The following is a 19,125-nucleotide window of genomic DNA, read 5'->3' as shown; positions in this document are numbered from 1 at the left end:
ATGGGGACCCTGGAGAGACTGACCACAGACTTCTGTCTGTCTCTGTGGTGGTGTAAGCGGGAAGGAAATTCAAAAGCAAGAGTGAGGTGGGGTGTGTGTGTACATATATCTGCAACTAACACAACACCGTAAAACAACTAGCTGTTGTTGTTCAGTCACTAACTTGTGTCTGACTCTTGCGACCCCACGGACTGTAGCCCACCAGGCTCCCCTGTCCATGGGATTTTCCAGGCAAGGATGCAGGAGCGGCTTGCCATTTTCTTCTCCAGGGGATCTTCTCCCAACCCAGGGACTGAACACCTGGCAGGCAGATTCTTTATCTCTGAAGCACCAGGGAAGTCCAAAGCAAATATATTACAAAAAAACTGTTAAAAAATCTATATAAAAGCAAGCAATAAAGCCGTTTTCGCTCACTAAAAGAAAAAAAAAGAAAATCGACCTAGCTGATAGGATAGATATTCTTTATTTAAATGGTGTCATTTGTCAGAATTATTCAATCTAATCCATAAATGGAAGCAATATTCCCTACACTATATTATGACCTGAAATGCTCGGATTATCCCCAGCATGTTAGCTATAGGCAACTCTTTTCTATGTCACTCTTCCTGCTTTTCACTCACAGAGGAAAATAATGGATAAAGTATCCAACATTTGCCTTTCTTGTACTCTTCATTACTGTCAAGGAATTCCTATTGCTTGAAGAAATTTTGATTGAAGTATTACGTTTATTTGGTGGTCTCCTCCCCTGCAGTTACAATGCACTAATACTTGCTTTAAATTGTGTTTTCTTACAAGTAATTGTTTTTGTGGTATGATTAGCCTCTTAAGTTCAGATAAATAAAAGCTGATTCAAAGACTTTTTTTTTTTCAGATAATGATCAGTACTTGGGTAGAATTTTAAAAAATTTCTCTAGTAGCAAAAATAAAAGAGAATAAATTGTACAATAAAATGTCATTATAATAAAGAGTATAGAACCTGCCATTAATTTTAAAGGTCTTTTGCACAAATGAGTAAAAGGTTATATGACACATCTGTGAAGTCTGCAGATGTTTGAGGCTTTGAGATAGCAAGGGGAAGGGGCAAATGTTACTTAAATGTGCAACAGTCTTTCAGCCAAGTTCTTAGGTGTCTGGTGAAAGGTCTGATCTTTTATCTGATGGTTTAGGGTTTCAGGAGATCTTATTGTTTTTTAAAACAGTTATTATGGAGAGCGATGACAAGAGCTAAAAGAAATTCAAATTCACTTTGAATCCTAGAAAACAGACAAGATCAAGAGATTTATTTGTAAAGGACCAATGCAAAGTCCCTCAGTTGGACACTTTTATTGTAAAGAGTAACATCTGTAAAGGAAACAGAATATTTCTTTGTCGATTGGAGTTAATTCTATACCTAACTCACTGTAAGCAGATTAAAGATATATATCCACAATATTTACCAGTGACATGGTGGTGTCGTTTAGTCACTCAGTTGTACTTGACTCCTTGAGACCCCATGGACTGTAGCCCTCCTGGCTCCTCTGTGGATTCCCCAGGCAAGAATACTGGCGCGGATTGCCATTTCCTTCTCTAGCGGATCTTGCCCATCCAGCGATCAAACCTGCATATTCTGCATTGGCAGCCAGATTCTTTACCACTGAGCAGACTTGGCTTAAATACATAAGAATTAATGACATAAAGAATAAAAATTAATGTCTATTGAGAGTTTACAATGGGCCATGTGCTTTACTAGATGATTTTAAATATTTGATTTATTTATAGTGCTCTTGATTAACAAATGCTATTAATCTGTTTTTCAGATTACATGCCTAGATGTTATTCTTTAAAATAAAAATGTCTAATTGATGGACATTGCATTGGTTATTTACAAATAAATCTCTTGATCATATCTGTTAACCAGATTTTCAAATAGCCCAATGCCACAAAGCTAGTAGGTAGCAGTTCCAGAATTTGACTCTCTCCTCCTGCCAATGCAGGAGACACAGGAGACCTGGGTTTTATCCCTGGGTCAAGAAGATCCCCTGGAATAGGAACTGGCAACCCACTGCAATAATCTCGCCTGGAAAATCCCATGGGCAGAGGAGCCTGGCGGGCTACAGCCCACGGGGTCACAAAGAGTCAGACACGACTGAGCTACTGAGCGTGAACACATCTGCTCCCAAAGCTTCATCTGCATGCTTCCAGGCTGGCTGTCACTGAAAGAATTCTACATCTTTGCAGTTGTTAAGAAAAGTACTTACAAGTTTTGAAATAATTATAACTTTATACAGTTAATAAAAGCTACTCTCCACTTATCCAAAATTCTTACCAGAATATGCACAATTGCTGTCTCAAAGTGTATTAAAATCATATGACTTATGTGATATTTTACATTAGTAATTTAGCAATATCTTTATAGTGAACATCTTATAATAAATTCACTAAATTTTTAAGTTAAATAGTCCAGAAATAGTACAACATGAAATAGATTTTTTTCAAGCCCCTTCAGGTTTTATGTCCAAATATTAAGTGTGAGTCACTATTCCTTCTGGTGCCCAACACAGTAACTGTGTTGGTCTCGCAACAATTTCTGAATTACAAGCAAAACGTGTACAGTCTATTGGCATGTATGCCAAGGTATAGGTGTTTCATAGCTCCCTTCTTGATAAATACTCAGGAATTATCAGCATGATCAAAATGATCTGTTAATTTTAAAGATAAATGGTAATTATACATGATTTGGGGCTTCCCTGTTAGCTCAGCTGGTAAAGAATCCACCTGCAATGCAGGAGATCCCAGTTAGATCCCTGGGTTGGGAAGTTCCCCCGGAGAAAAGATAGGCTACCCACTCCAGTGTTCTTGGGCTCCTCTGGTGCTCAGATGGTGAAGAATCCACCCACAATGCGGGATACCTGGGTTCAGTCCCTGGGTTGGGAAGATTCCCTGGAGGAGGGCATGGCAACCCCCTCAAGTATTCTTGCCTGGAGAGTCCCCATGGACAGAGGAGCCTGGCGGGCTGCAGCCCACAGGGCCGCAGAGTCGAATGTGACCAAGCACAGCACAGAACATGCATGATTTTCTCCTATTTGAGGAGGACGCACCGTCCAGTGTAACAGCTACAGTCCTTGGCATCAACAACTGTTCTACGGATACTGGATCTATCAATATTTTGGTGAATTGAGCAGATTATATCGCCCTTACTGTACTGTAAAATGAAAATAATAATTTGAGGGAGTGGCACTGAAGTTGCATATCGTATCTTATGCAAAGCTCCTGATATGTTTCAGTATTCAGCTTTTACCGTTTCTTTTGTAAATACTTTCTAGTACTTCCACTCTCTCCTTGTCTCAAGTTCTAGTATGGCTAAAGAGCAGGCCAATTCTGTTTACATATATGTTGAAAGAAACTTGAACAATTTTAATAAATGAAACACCACAAACAAAAGGACTTATTTACATAATTCAATCTTGCATAGCCACCTGGTCAGTTTGATTATATGGACACAACCACTGTCTCCCTTCCTTCATAGAACCTAAAAGTAAACATATTTATAGATCTTCCAGAAATCTTAATGCAAACACATAGAACCCTGAAAGAGGATGCCTCCCTAAATCAGAATGAAAACTGAAAACAGCCTCTTTACGACCTTTCTCAAATGACAAAATATGAGCTGATAGTAACTGGAAATCTGGCTTTGGATTTTTACTGTTCACATTTTTGTGTCCGTGATAAAGTGGGTGCTGACACAAATTGAATCCATTCACTACTTGGATGGAGGTCACCAGAAAAAAAATCAACTCGGAGCTGTGGTGCCTGATAGGGTTTTTGTAGGTCTTGCTTCCAATTCTGAAGATAAATGTTTGGTGATCACACTAGGTTCAGTGAAGATGCGTTTTGAAGCTGCTCCTATTCACATGCAGAACCATGTGAAAGAGAAAATCCCCAGATGACAATCATAGTGTATTTACCACCATCCTTAGTCGATTCGTTGACTCCGGGTTTAATAAATATCTCATTTATGAATGTAATATGTCTTCAATGTTTCTTATTTTTGTACGACTGCTATTGTTAGCTTCTGACCCATAATATTTGTCATTTGCTTGAAAACTCAAACAAAATGCTGAAGTGAGAGAAAATTAGACACAGTGTCCGAGCCACCATTAAGGTTGTAATTGCTTTTGTTCCTGACTGATGCTATCTTCAAATTTGCATCCATTTGTCTGAGCTCCTGTGCTGATATGGGATACTACAATAATTCCAACAATCAAGGAGTTTGGTTCTAAGATATGCAGAATGCCTTAACATGTCAGATTGACAGAATTAGTCTACCCTCCTCCCAAAACCTTATTTATAAGTTTTTATGAAAATATCCATTTTTCAAAGATGCGTTTATAAGTCAACTGATAGGTGATTTCTCCCCATTAAACAGATATAAAAATACATATATCTGTAATGATATACTTTCTATGGTAGAATGGAAAAAAAAAAAAAAAGATTTGGTTTCACCCAGGAAGGCAGTTTTACAACACAATTACATTATTTTACCTCTGTAGAAACATTGAGTATCACAAAGTAGCAATCAATGTAAAATCAAATATATATATATATTTAAAATCATAACAAGTTGTACAGCACACTTGGAATTTAGATGGAAATTAGAATGAAATTACTTGGCTGGCTCCTTTATAATAAAGTGGAGCATGGAACACTCAAGTTGTAAATTTCCTTATAAACAAACATCTATAAAATAATTCTGCAAGTTATATTAGAATGAGGAATAAATGTGTAGGAACATACGGAAAGAAAGTCTATGCCAATTCCCTTAATTGTTGCCACCGTAATGCTTTTTCTCATCAGGTCTAAGTCATCAACGTAGCCTTCAATGGCAAATGAATAAATAATGTTTACACTCCAATTCTAATTGTGTGCCAGCCTCCAGTCTTGCTGATAAGCCAGATGGTGACTTGCAACTCAGAGAACAAGTGCATAATCCAAAGAACATGTACCTTGGTAAAAGGTGACCTTCATTCCAATCCCAATTTCAGCTGTGATTAACTGTGTAACCCTGGACTAATTCCTTTAGCCCTCTGAATGCAGGGTCTTTATCTCTAAAAAGACTATAAACCTCATAGGGTGATTATAAAATTGTAAAGGGAGACAACTCATGTCAAAACAAGCCAATGCAGAGCCAAACCCAAAATCTGGACTCAACTTTCCTATAAAAACACAAAGAGGTGGTCATGACAACAAGGATATGTGAGCACAGTGGGGCTGAATGCTACAAACTTGGGCATCTGCTGATAATTGCATGTCAAAAATTAGATTTCCCTAAGTAGTAAAAGGACAGGTAGCAGATGGGAGGAGAAACCAACTATCAGTGAACTGAAGAAGAGCTTACATTTCTGGGGCTTCTACTGCGTTCTACTCATTGTGCATGGGTTCACGGGAGAACTATTCAGAGTGGCCTCACAATCCAGATCAGACTCAGACACTCAGAAGAATTGTCCTCACCCAGCATGTAAGAGAGAGGCCATGTCCATAGGACTTGTTTTAAGCAATGGCAAATGGCCCTAAGCAGATTGAGCTATACAAACCCAGGTTGTTTGATTTTACTTTTTCCCCACAAAAGACTTTGGAGATAAACTTCCATTTCAGGAGGTTTATTATGAGGGTAGTTTTTCAAACTTCCAAAATGCCCTGGTATTTTTCCAGGTCAAACATATTTCTAGGGGAAAGTTCTGAACATTCTGCTAAAATTAAATATTATTAGGATAACTCTAGCAGGCTGATCTCAGGAAACCCTATATAAAAAGGGTAGGTCTCCTTCATCCAAAACATTCACCTCAACTTTCTGCTTAACTGACAGTGGACTGCCAATGTGATTAACAGTGAAATTTTCCTGAGAGACCTGCTTTTTGGCCTTTGAATACCACACATTCTATAAAACTTCATTTGTGCCGGTGGGAATAGAGAGGAGAGGAAAGGATTTACCCTTGCTATTTCAGGTGTCCTGTTCACATTCAAAACACTTTCTAATGCATTTACTTTCAGAAATCTTCACGTTTTCCAGACGGGCAGGTAAGTGTTTTTACCCCAATTTTACAGATGAGAGACTTGAAACCCAAGGTTAAGTGACTGGCTTGCTGCAGCACTGGGAGCCCATGTCAAGATCAGACTTCCACCATCAATGTTTGATTGCTCAGACCACTGGACCAAGACTTTTTCTGAGTACAACACAAATGCTTGGAAAACAGTTTTAACCTCTTTTAGGAGTACAAGCGTTCAACACTGTGTCTCTGGGTTAAAATGGATTTTCCAAATGCCTGACGAACATGGAGATAGTGAAGGCAGGACGATGACTGCTATGTTTAATAGAGATAGTGACTATTATAAGTCATTTTGTAGGCTAAGCCATTCATCATTTCTATTTTCATTCATGAATTCAACAAACACTTGTCAACCTATGGCACAATTATCAGTTAAATTCCAAATGAATATACAGACAGATGTTATACATGTATAATACACTTTTATAACTATTATTTATAGAAACTATTCAGTGACAGTTCTCTGGTGAATCTTTCACTATATTAGGGCATATAGTCAGGGATATATCATCTCTTTTAAGTATTGAACAACTTTGCCCAATATTGTCCCAATAATATAGGTAAAAAAGTTTGCAAATTATACAGTAAGTTAACTTAGACAATATCCAAACCTAGATTGGTGTTGGAAGGAACACAGGCTTTTCTATCAAACAGAGTTGTGTTCCAATTATAGTTCCACACTTACTAAACAAATTGCAATGGTATTACTTAAACTCTATGAGTTTAAGTTTCCTGATTTGAAAACAGAACTATTAATAACTAACACCATTGTCCTACAATACACGATTTTTCTGAGAATTAAGAAAAAAATTATTTTTAAGTGTAATACATTTTTTTCCTAGAAAAGTAAGATTCCCCTTCTAAAAGTAGCTTCAAAGTACATGGAAAAGTTAATTTTTAAAAATCTTAAAATACAGGTGATTTGATGATTAAGTAAGAAGTGTTCAGAGCGAGAAACAAAGGAAGACAGAAATCCAGAACAATAAGCTGAATTCAACAGCTGGCCTTCAATTCAAGGCATATAGTTACCAGGTGGACTTGAGTTTTGTTCTTCATAGACTCATAGGGACGAAGGTAACAGATGAAAAAGACCAGATCCTCCATCAGGTGCAACATCTAATGAAATCCTCTTACATAAAATGGGGATTTTCAAGAGTTATGTTTCATCAAAATACTGAGCCTAATATATTCCCCGATAAAAATGAGCAACATGGAAAATAATATTTTGACAAGGAACCAGGGGTAAAATGTCCCTAAGAATTCAAAATATCAACCAGCAGTTTATGTTTACAACTTAGATTGTTCAAAAACTACCGAGCTAAGAGTTCTGTTGGAGAAACCTAAGTTAGCAGTGCTTTTGTGGCTGCCATTCAGAAGGCACATTCCTTATAGCAACAAAAGACGTGTTCTGAACCTGCATGCACTTTATGGCTCCGTGTACGGGGTGCAGATGGAAATGTACACCCCCAGTCTTCCCTGAAACAGGTGTATCTGCGTACATCAAATGATACTGCCTGGTCGCCTGGCCTCCATTTAGCCGGGATCTAGGTGCAGGCTGAGATCCGCCCCTCCTTGGGACACTGACAGGTATGTGCATACAATCAACCATCAGGGATTGCTTCAGGTAAAACAGATTAATGAGACCGTCACAAAGGTCTGGAAGACCATCAAGAGCTAGGACCTAATTAGATGACGAAGCTCATCCCCATGAGTTCACACTGCAAGACCGGAGAGGCGGCCACTTTATCTAATGCATACAAACCAACACAGAGGGTGAAGGAAAGTGAAGAAAAAAGGACTATTTTCAAACAAAAAATAAGATAAAACCTCAGAAGAAAGTTAATGAAATGAAAATAAGTACTTTATCTGATAAAGACTTCAAATAATGCTGCTGAGTTCAGGAGAACAATGAAAGACCAGAGTGAAAATTTTAACAAAGAGAAAGGAATATAAGGGTGGACCAAATAGAAATCATAGGACTGAGAACAGAATAACCAAACTGAAAAATACAATAGAGGGATTCAAACTAGATGAAGAGAAAGCAAGATTCCACGAACTTAAGGACAGAGCAGTGGAACTCATGCAATTAGAGCAGAAAAAAAGAAAAAAAAAATAGTGAAGATAGCTTAGGGGACTTAAAGGACAATATCAAGCAGACTAAAACTCACATTATAGAGTTTTCAGAAAGTGAAGAGAGAAAAAAGGGGGTAGAAAATTTAATCAAAGAAATAATAGCTAAAAATGTTCCTATCCTTAGAAATAAAACATACATTCACATCCAGGATTCCCAGAGAGTTTTAAATAAGAGAAACTCAAAGACTCCCACACTAAGACATATTATAACTGAAATGTCTAAAGTTAAAGACAAGGAGGGAATCTTAAAAGGAACAAGAGAAAAGCAATTTGTTACAAACAAGAGAACCTCCATAAGGCTATCAAAGTTTTTCAGCAGAAACTTTGCAGACTAGAAAGGAGTAGCATGATATACTCAAAGTGCTGGGGAAGAAAAAAAAAAAAACCACTGCCACACAAAAATATTCAACCCAGAAAAATTGTCCTTCAGACTTGAAGAAAAAATTTTAAAAGTTTGCAAGACACGACAAAGTTAAAGGAGTTCATCATCAGTGTTAAATGAGATTTCTTAAGGTGAAATGAGAGGATGCTAGTTAGTAAAAGAAAAACATATGAAAGTAAAAATCCGTCTGGGAAAGGTAATTGTATAGTGCATGCACGCGTGCATACTTAGTCACTCAGTTGTGTCCGACTGTTTGCAGTCCCATGGACTGTAGTCTGCCAGGATCCTCTGTCCATGGAATTTTCCAGGCAAGAATACTGGAGTGGGTTGCCATTTCCTACTGCAGGGGATCTTCAACTCAGCTATTTCATAGCTGTAAAGGTGGTGGGTTAATCACTCTTAAAGCTAGTATAAAGGTTAAAAGGCAAAAGTAATAAAAATAACTGCAACTAAAATATTTTGGTGGATACCTAAGATAAAATTATGTAAACTATTAAATCAAAATTATAAAATGTGGTGGGGAAATAAATGTGTAGAGCTATAGAATGCATTTGAAATTAAGTTATCAACTTAAAATAGACTACTATAAACATATGTTGTTTTACTCAAGCCTTACAGTAACTGCAAATCAAAAACCTGTGATAGTTACACAAAAGACAAAAAAAGACAAAATCTAAGTATACCACTACAGAAAATCATTAAATCACAAAGGAGGAGAGCAAGAGAATAAGACAGAACAAAGAAATTATAAAAGAGATGGGAAAAAAATGAATGCAATGGCAATAAGTACATATCTATCAATAATTAATTTAAATGTAAATGAACGAAATTATTCATAGACATAGAGTGACTGAATGGATAAAAATACATGCTACCTCAGAGCCTCACCTCAGATATAAGGACCCAGACTCAAGTGAAGTGATGAAAATAGATATTACATACAAACAGAAACCAAAGGAAAGTCTGGGTGCTATACTCACATCAGGTGGAATGTGCGCTAAGTTGCTTCAGTCACGGCTGAGTCTGCAACCCCATGGACTGTGGCCCGCCAGGCTCCTCTGTCCCTGTGGTTTTTCAGACAAAAATACTGGAGTGGCTTGCCATTTCCTTCTCCAGTGATTAGATGAAATAAACTTAAAAAAAAAAAAGCTGAAATAACAAAGAAGGTTATTATGTAATGCTATTAGGATCAATTCAATAATAAGACATGACGTGTAAATTTTTATACATCCAACATAGAAGTTCTTAAATATATAAAACAAATATTAATAGACCTAAGATAGAAAAAGATAACAATAAAATAATAGTAGAGAACTTTAATTTAGCTTTCCACTTTTATCAGTGGATAAACCCTCCAGACAGAAAACCAAACAGGCAACATCGACCTTAAGCACTGCGCTAACCAGATGGGCTTAACAGACACACATAGAATATTCTGCCCAAAGGCCGTAGGGTATGCACTCTTTTCAAGTGCATCTGGAAGATTTTCCAGGATTGATGCTATGTTAGTATACACACCAAGTCAATCAACTTAAGGAGCTTTAAATCATATAAATCTTTCCTGAAACATGACAAAATCAATTAAAAAAAGAAAAGTTGGAAAATCTCCCAATATGTCAAAATTAAACACCATGCCACTCAAGAATTAATAATATAAAAAAGAAATCAAAATAGAAATAAAAAATATCTTGAGATGAATGAAAATGGAAATATCGTTGCTGCTGTTCAGTCGTCACGTCCAGCTCTTTGCGACCCCGTGGACCACAGCATGCCAAGCTTCCCTGTCCCTCACCATCTCCTGGAATTTACCTAAGTTCATGTCCACTGAACTGGTGATGACTACAACATACCAAAACTTATAGGATGCAGCAAAATCAGTTTCAAGAGTAAATTTATAGTAATAAATGCCTACATTAAAGAGACAAGAAAGATCTCAAACAACTTAATTTTACCCCTCAAGGAATTCAAGAGAAGATTAAATTAAGCCCAAAGTTAGTAAAATGAAAGAAATAACAAAAAAAGGCTAAAACAAAATAAGTGACTAATATGACAGAAGAAAAGGTTAATAAAGCTAAGCTGTCTCTTTGAAAATGTTTTTTTAAATAGACAAATTTAACATTCATTTACAGTGAAAAGTCTCATAAAGCAAGATGATTAAGGGAATTTACAAAATCTCACAGCTAACAACATACTCAATGGTGAATAATCAAAACTATATTAAAAAAACTTGATACTATGATTAATTGATTTTTGACAAGGGTGTCAAACACATTTGATGGAGAAAGAATAGTCTCTTATACTAATGGTGCAAAGACAACCAGATGAAAAATGATGAAGTCAGACACCATTTCACATCATATAAAAACTTAAAATCAATCAAGAACCTAATAAAAAAAAGCTAAAATTATAAAACTTTTTGAATTATCCATTAGGGTAAAGTTTCAAAATAAGTCAAATCCTGGAAAACTACTTGGTTATTCCTGAACGTGAAATATGGAGTGGGAAGAGAGATAAACAGGCAGAGCCCAGAGGATTTTTAGGTCAGTGAAACCATTCTGCATGATAGTATGATTATGGACACAGACACACAGCGCATGCATTTGCCAAAACCATAAGATGTGCAATCCCAAGAGTGAACTCTAATGTAAGCTACAAACTCGGGCTAATAATGATGTGACAGTGTAGGTTTATCAGTTGCACAAATATACCACTCTGGTGTAGGGTGTTGATAACGAGGGAAGTTGTGTGTGGTGGTGGGGTGGGTGGGGGATGGGTATACAGGAATTCTTTGTGCTGTTTGCTCAATTTTGCCATAAACCTAAAACTGCTATAGAAAGTAAAGGCTGTTTTTTTTAAAAAAGATTATGCAACCATATGATCCAGCAATTCCACTCCTAGGCATGTATCTTGAGAAAACCAGAATTCTAAAGGATGCCAGCTGTCTGGTGTTCATTGCAGTACTATTTACGATAGCCAGGGTGTGGAAGCAACCTAAACAGGACAGACAAATGGATAAAGAAGATATAGTACATGCACACAATGGAATACTACTCAGCCATAAAAGGAACTGAGATAGTGCCATTTACAGAGACGTGGAGGGACCTAGAGATTATCACACAGGGTGAAGTCAGAAACAGAAAAATAAATGTCCTCATGGTCTTTAAATGCAGAATCCAGAAAATGGTATAGACGGACTTAATTGCAAAGCAGAAGTAGAATCACAGAAGTAGAGAACAAACATACGCTTGCCAAGAGGAGAGTTAGGATGAATTGAGAGGCTGGGATTGACATATATACACTGCTATGTATAAAACAGATAACTAATGAGTTCCTACTGAAAAGCACAGAGAACTCCACTCAGTGTTCTGTGGTGAGCTAAGTGGGAAGGGAATCCAAAAAACAGTGGGTATTTACTTGCAGTATTATAACACACTGATACTCAAATAGAAATCAATCAAAAAGTAAATAAGAATAAAAAAAGATTATACATTGAATTGGACCTGACCCAGTAATTCTGCTCCCAGATATATATGCAAAAGAAATAAAAATAAGTTCTTGAACTAATACCTATACACAATTATTCATAGTAGCAACATTGTCTTTTCTTTTTTCTCTTCTTTTGGTCCCTATGTCGTGTCCAGCTCTTTTGAGACCACATAGACTGCAGCCCGCCAGACTCCTCTGACTATGGGATTCCTTGCGCAAGAAAACTTGAGTGGGTTGCCATTTCCTTCTTTGGGGCATCTTCCCAACCCAGGGATCAAACTGGTATCTCCTTCATTGGCAGGCAGAGTCTTTACCACTGAGCCACATAGGAAGTCCACTAGCATTATTATCGAGAGCCAAAATCTGGGAATTTCCTAAGTTTAGATCAAAAGGGAAAAGGATAAACAAATTGTGGTACATACATACAATAAAATATTATCCAATTGTAAAAATGAGGTACTAATATAAGTTACAGCATGGATAAATTTAAAAATATCATGCTAAGTGAAAGATGCCATATGCAGAATGTCACATAATGTATGATTCCAGTTACATGGAAATACCTATAATAGATAAACTGGACTGGGGAGAGGGTGCAATTAGGAGCAATAGCTTAGCGTTTATGAAGTCTTCTTGTGATGACAATGTTTTAGGACCAGAAGCAGGTGGCAATTGTACAACTTTGTGAATGTACTTGATGGCACTGAATTGCGTATCATAAAATGCTTACTTATGTTGATTTTACGTTAAAAAATATGTAGATGAGTAAGGCAAAAAATTGGAAAGTGAAACTTATCTCTTGCTGATCAAACTACATATCTCGTCAAATCAGGGAACTTTAAAAGTGGTGTTGTGAATATGTTGTGCATCTAATGACATCATCTTGCACGTTATATTGTTTAACATAGATTATTTAAAGATTGAAATCATGGCCCTACTCTGTTTATATTCATAAATAAAGTCATGGAACATCATCAAATTGGAGTTTATTTACAAGTCATTTATAAATGCTTGCTGTGAAGCTTTAAGATAACCTGACTTCTGAATTACATTAAGAATTTCTCCTGTAATTTTATGTAAAATATATCTTTTATAAATAAAGGTTTTAAGCATAGTTAAGATAAATTCTAGCTCAGCTCCATACAAATTATTTATCATCCCATCAATTTTCATATCATTAAACAAGCAGACTATAGGCACAGAGATAATAATAATCATGTAAAACTCAGAAAAAAAAATTATTCTGATTCTCTCCTTGCCTCTTAAAGCCCAACTAATGGTCAAAGGATGTAATTGAGGAAATTATGAGATTGATACAGAATTTCATTTAGTAGTAAGTTTTTTCTTGTTTCTATGTATTACAAATTCCATGCAATGGTATCATACACTTGTAAAGTTCCTATATCAATGTAAGTATCTTTAAATATATTAGATAATTCAAATCAGGTAGTTTGTCTCCTATGCTATAGTTCTGATAGGAAGTTAGCTCCAAACATTTTCTTGTCTTGGTAGTTCATGCTGAAATTTCCAAAGGAATGCCAAAATCTAATTTAATTTCCATGGTAGAACATTTGAGTCTAAGCTTTATAAACTTAAGAATGATCTGACATTACTCAACTGTTTCTTCTTATTTGTACCACAGCTTCTGTTTGCTTTAGAGTTTCTATCTGCTCACTATTCTTAATGTTATACATTGTTTATTTTTATATCATATCAGGAAATTTGTGTTATTATTCCTTTTTTTACTGAAAAGAAAACTGAAGTCTAGAAAGTTAATTAAATGTCCATGATCAAAAAGGAGGCTTTGCAGGAATAAAATTTCATGCTCTGTATTATATAATATATTATTGACATATATTTTTGAATATAAAAAATTATCCTGCCATTGAGAAACTTGCAGTTGAGGACATAACATTGCTGATATCCATGTAATAGATTATAGGTGACCCTTATCATCTACTGGCCTTGAATTACTTAACTAGTAAGATAGATACACATATCTTGCCTGCTTCATGCAAAGGTTTATAAAAGTGAAAGTTTACTATAGGCTGCATAATTAATTATTTTGATTATTAATTTGATGAGGACCAGAAGGTCATGCAATTTAACTTAGATAAGCAATAAAATTATTAAACACCCAGTGCAAGGCAATATGCTAGCATCAATCTTCAAAGCAATCTTTGGTTCAGTTCAGTTCAGTTCAGTTCAGTCACTCAGTCGTGTCCAACTATTTGTGACCCCATGAATCGCAGCACACCAGGCCTCCCTGTCCATCACCAACTCCCAGAGTTTACTCAAACTCATGTCCATCGAGTCGGTGATGCCATCCAGCCATCTCATCCTCTGTTGGCCCCTTCTCCTCCTGCCCCCAATCCCTCCCAGCATCAGGGTCTTTTCCAATGAGTCAACTCTTCGCATGAGTTGGCCAAAGTATTGGAGCTTCAGCTTCAGCATCAGTCCTTCCAATGAACACCCAGGACTGATCTCCTTTGGGATGGACTGGTTGGATCTCCTTGCAGTCCAAGGGACTCTCAAGAGTCTTCTTCAATACTACAGTTCAAAAGCATCAATTTTTTGGTGCTCAGCTTTCTTCACAGTCCAACTCTCACATCCATACATGACCACTGGAAAAACCATAGCCTCCACTAGAAAGAACTTTGTGGGCAAACTAATGTCTCTACTTTTTAATATGCTATCTAGGTTGGTCATAACTTTCCTTCCAAGGAGTAAGCGTCTTTTAATTTCATGACTGAATTCAGCATCTGCAGTGATTTTTGGAGCCCCCCAAAATAAAGTCTGATACTGTTTCCACTATTTCTCCATCTATTTCCCATGAAGTGATGGGACCAGATGCTGTGATCTTAGTTTTCTGAATGCTGAGCTTTAAGCCAACTTTTTCACTCTCCTCTTTCACTTTCATCAAGAGGCTTTTTAGTTCCTCTTCACTTTCTGCCATAAGGGTGATGTCAACTGCATATCTGAGGTTATTGAGGTTATTGATATTTCTCCTGGCAATCTTGATTCCAGCTTGTGCTTCATCCAGCCCAGCGTTTCTCATGATGTACTCTGCATATATGTTAAACAAGCAGGGTGACAATATACAGCCTTGATGTACTCCTTTTCCTATTTGGAACCAGTCTGTTGTTCCATGTCCAGTTCTAACTGTTGCTTCCTGACCTGCATACAGGTTTCTCAAGAGGCAGGTCAGGTGGTCTGGTATTCCCATCTCTTTCAGAATTTTCCATAGCAATCTTAGGAGGTCAGGATTACAATGTTAACTTTTCAGAAACAACAACTGTGAAGGGTTGTTAGATACCTTGTTCAAAGTATAAAAGTAAATAAAGACACTGATACTAAAAGTCATGTTCTTCTTGTCAGAATTTCCAAGCTCCTTCCACAGGCTCCTCTGAAGTCCGATCAAACGTTCTTGGTTTCATGTCAGTCATTCTGGGACTGTGTGTGCTCCGTGAATTACTAAACTTCTTAAAGCATCAGTTTCCACAGCACTTGGTCTAATCAGAATAAGGCTATTTTGCCTAAATTATCTGTCAAACAAGTAGTTTCACAGGAGAATAGGTGTAGGGTGACCAGCATATAAACACTGTGGGACCCCATAACTCCTAGGTTTACTAAAAAGTAATTATTAAGGAGAGATGTATTCCCCATGATTAAAACTTCAAGTAGCCTTAATACACTTAATCATGTTCTATGGATTATCATCTGTTCATCTAAATCATTTTAAATTTCTGATTAATTCAGTCTCAAGGAGTGAGGTGTAAGATTAGTTCAGTGAGTTAACTGAGTGTGATATCTGAATTAAGCTAGGGGATTTTTGTTATGCAAACTGTCAGTATCAAATTCAAAGGCAATCGCCTCTCAAATCCTCAATTCTTCCATCTGGGCTTCCCTAATAGCTCTGCTGGTAAAGAATCCGCCTGCAATGCAGGAGACATCGGTTCAATTCCTGGGTCAGGAAGATCCACTGGGGAAGGGATAGGCTACCCACTCCAGTATTCTTGGGCTTCCCTTGCGGCTCAGCTGGTAAAGAATTCACCTGCAATGCGAGAGACATGGGTTCGATTCTTGGGTTGGGAAGATCCCCTGGAGAAGGCTACCCACTCTAGTATTCTGGCCTGGAGGATTCCATGGACTGTAAAGTCCATGGGGTCACAAACAGTGGGACACGACTGAGCCACTTTCACTTCACTTTCACTTTCATGGAATATAAATGATAAAAATAACTACCCTTAACATTTGTTATATAGATTAAATGAGATAACCTCAGTCAATTCCTAGCATAATGCCTAGAATATGATAAACTTTTGACTTATTTATTTTTCCGTCCATCCCTTTTCCCAGTCACCTTGTTAAGTCATTTTCCTTCTAAACTAGGATTTTTCTTAGAGGTGCACAGATGAAGAACTACAACAGCTTTCTGTAGCTGAAAAACACAGAATAGCAGTGAGCAATCTGAAGAGGAGGCCCAGTTGTGACACTGAATTTATAGTCCTGTTTACATCAATATACAACCCTTTATGGGGGTCAAAAATGCCTCCTCTTCACAGGCATTATATGATATGTGAAATATTATTGTGACATACAAACTATGCAAGCTTTAGCAAATAGAAAAAGGGAAGCCTATGCTTTTTCTGATACTTAAAGCCCTCTGTCTCCATTGCCTTCATGAAAACACTTCTGGTTGTGTGATATTATAGCAAAAATGCCCTCAAAAATCAACATGTTTGATTTATTTCATTTTGCAAACAAGGAAAACAGTAAAAAACCATTTGCTAAAAGTCATATAACAAGTTTGCTTCAGAGACTCTGACCATTCCAGACCTCACGTCTCCTGATTTCCAATGTAGCATTCCTTTCTCTGCATCATGCCAGAGCCCTTCTTTCAGAGTGAAGGACATGTTCCAAATATTTGCAATCCAGAAATTAAGTCTATATTGTTGAAAGATTTAAGGCACATGCATGTTTGTTTTACTTTTCTTTCTTTAAAACTATTGTTAAATATTTCATAGATACAAAGAAGTGTATACAGCCTGAAAGTAAAATTAAAAATACAACAAAACATTTCCAAATCAACACTATCCAGGTTAAGAAATAGTATGTTACCAGTCTGTTTAAGAATCATACCTCCTTATGTCTTTATTCTAACATCCACTGAATGTGTAACCACTATCCTGAATTTAATGCAATTTCTTGTTTTTAAGAATGATGTTTTTATTACATATCCATAAATGACAAGTTATTTAGCTTTATTTCTTTTTTTGAAATGTATATGTAAATGAAATAACACTATATGCCTTATTTTAGACTACATTTTCTACTTACAGTTATATTTTTAAAAATGATTCACATTAATACTACTCACTAAAGCCATTCTTTTCTGCTGCAATATTGCATTCAATTGTATGAAAATACCATATTTATTTAGCTTTTATTCTGTAGGTATACATTTGAGTAGTTTCTAAAGCGTGATATATTAAACATTGTTGCTGTAAATAGGCCTTTGTGTGTCTCCTGATTCTTACATGCTATGGTTTTTCTAGCATATGTATTTGAGAATAAAGTTGTTGTGACATAGATTTTTCACTTATTCAAAATGGTACTATCAGCTTACACTGCCACCATGTCCATTGCTCCTTTTCCTTGAACGCCTCTAATAATTCTGTTTAAAATTTGTGTCCATCTGTGAAGTGTGGATGATGTCACATCGTAGCTTTGCTATGCATTATTGAAAAGAAATGAGTGTGTTCTCACTTGTTGATAGGTCATTGACATTTCCTCTTGTTCAATGTCATCTTTGCCTATTTTTCTTGCTGTGCTATTTGTCTTCTTTTTATTGATTTAACATATATTTGTTTGTATGTGTGTGTGAGAGAAAGAGAGAGAGAGAGCAGAGCTCTTATTCCAGAGTAATAAGTGATGTTCCAAATAATTATAGACTGTAGATAAAGTTCATACTGTTGGAAAGTTTAAGGTACAATTTATAGCATTGTAAATGGAGATCAGTGATACCATTTTCATATATGTTATATAATATTTGACATCCATACTATGTAACATAGACACACCGAAATTTCCCACATGCTTTGAAATTAAGTATGGCTATGTGACCTGCTTTGAGCAAAGACTCACATGAAGAGAAAACTTGTATTATGTCAGAGAAAGTTTACAAAGAGCCAGTGCATTGACCATCCTCACTTCCTGTGCTGATAGGATAAAGGTTGAAAATGTCAAGGTGAAACTCCTTTAGTCTAAATCTCTGACCAACTGCACTGAGTAAATTCCCCAGTCAATCCAAACTAATTATGTAATATGAGTAAAATAAAATAGACTTTTCCAGTGTTAAGTCTATAGTATTTTGGAGTTGATTAACATGTTGACACTTTTACCTTTTTTTGACTTGATAAACTGTGCTTCATCAAAATCGAAGTGTTGCTCTTTGAAAGACCATTAAGAAAAAAAGCACATAAGCAACATATTGGGAGACAATATTGACAACACATGTATCAGGAAAACAACTTATATCCAGTAGATTTAAATAATTCTTAGAAAAAGTAAAATATGAACAACCTAATATTCTCTCAAATGACAAAATATTTGAAAAGATGATTCATGACAAATATTCAATTGACTAATAAGAAAATGAAAAGGTTCACAATCACATTAATAAGTAGAAAATTAAAATTATTAGGAAATATCATTACACACATATTAGAATAGCTAAAGTTAAAGAATAAAATGACCACACCTCATGTTGGCAAAGGTGTGAAGCACTGGAATTCTCATTACTGCTGGTGGGAATGTAAAATTTTATAACCTCTATAAAGGTAGGAAGTCCTGACATATGCTACAACATGGCTGCAACCTGAGGACATTGTGCTGAGTGAAATAAGCCAAATGCAAAAATACAAATACTACATGATTCCACTTATATAAGGTGTCTAGAATAGTCAAATTCATAGAGACATAAAGTAGAATGTTAATAGCCAGAGCGGAAGGGAAGGGGTAACTGTTGTTCACTTGGTA

The sequence above is a fragment of the Cervus canadensis genome, chromosome 15 (genome assembly GCF_019320065.1).
Source record: "Cervus canadensis isolate Bull #8, Minnesota chromosome 15, ASM1932006v1, whole genome shotgun sequence".
In the NCBI taxonomy this organism is placed as follows: Eukaryota; Metazoa; Chordata; class Mammalia; order Artiodactyla; family Cervidae; genus Cervus; species Cervus canadensis.
This window is presented reverse-complemented; position numbering follows the sequence as displayed.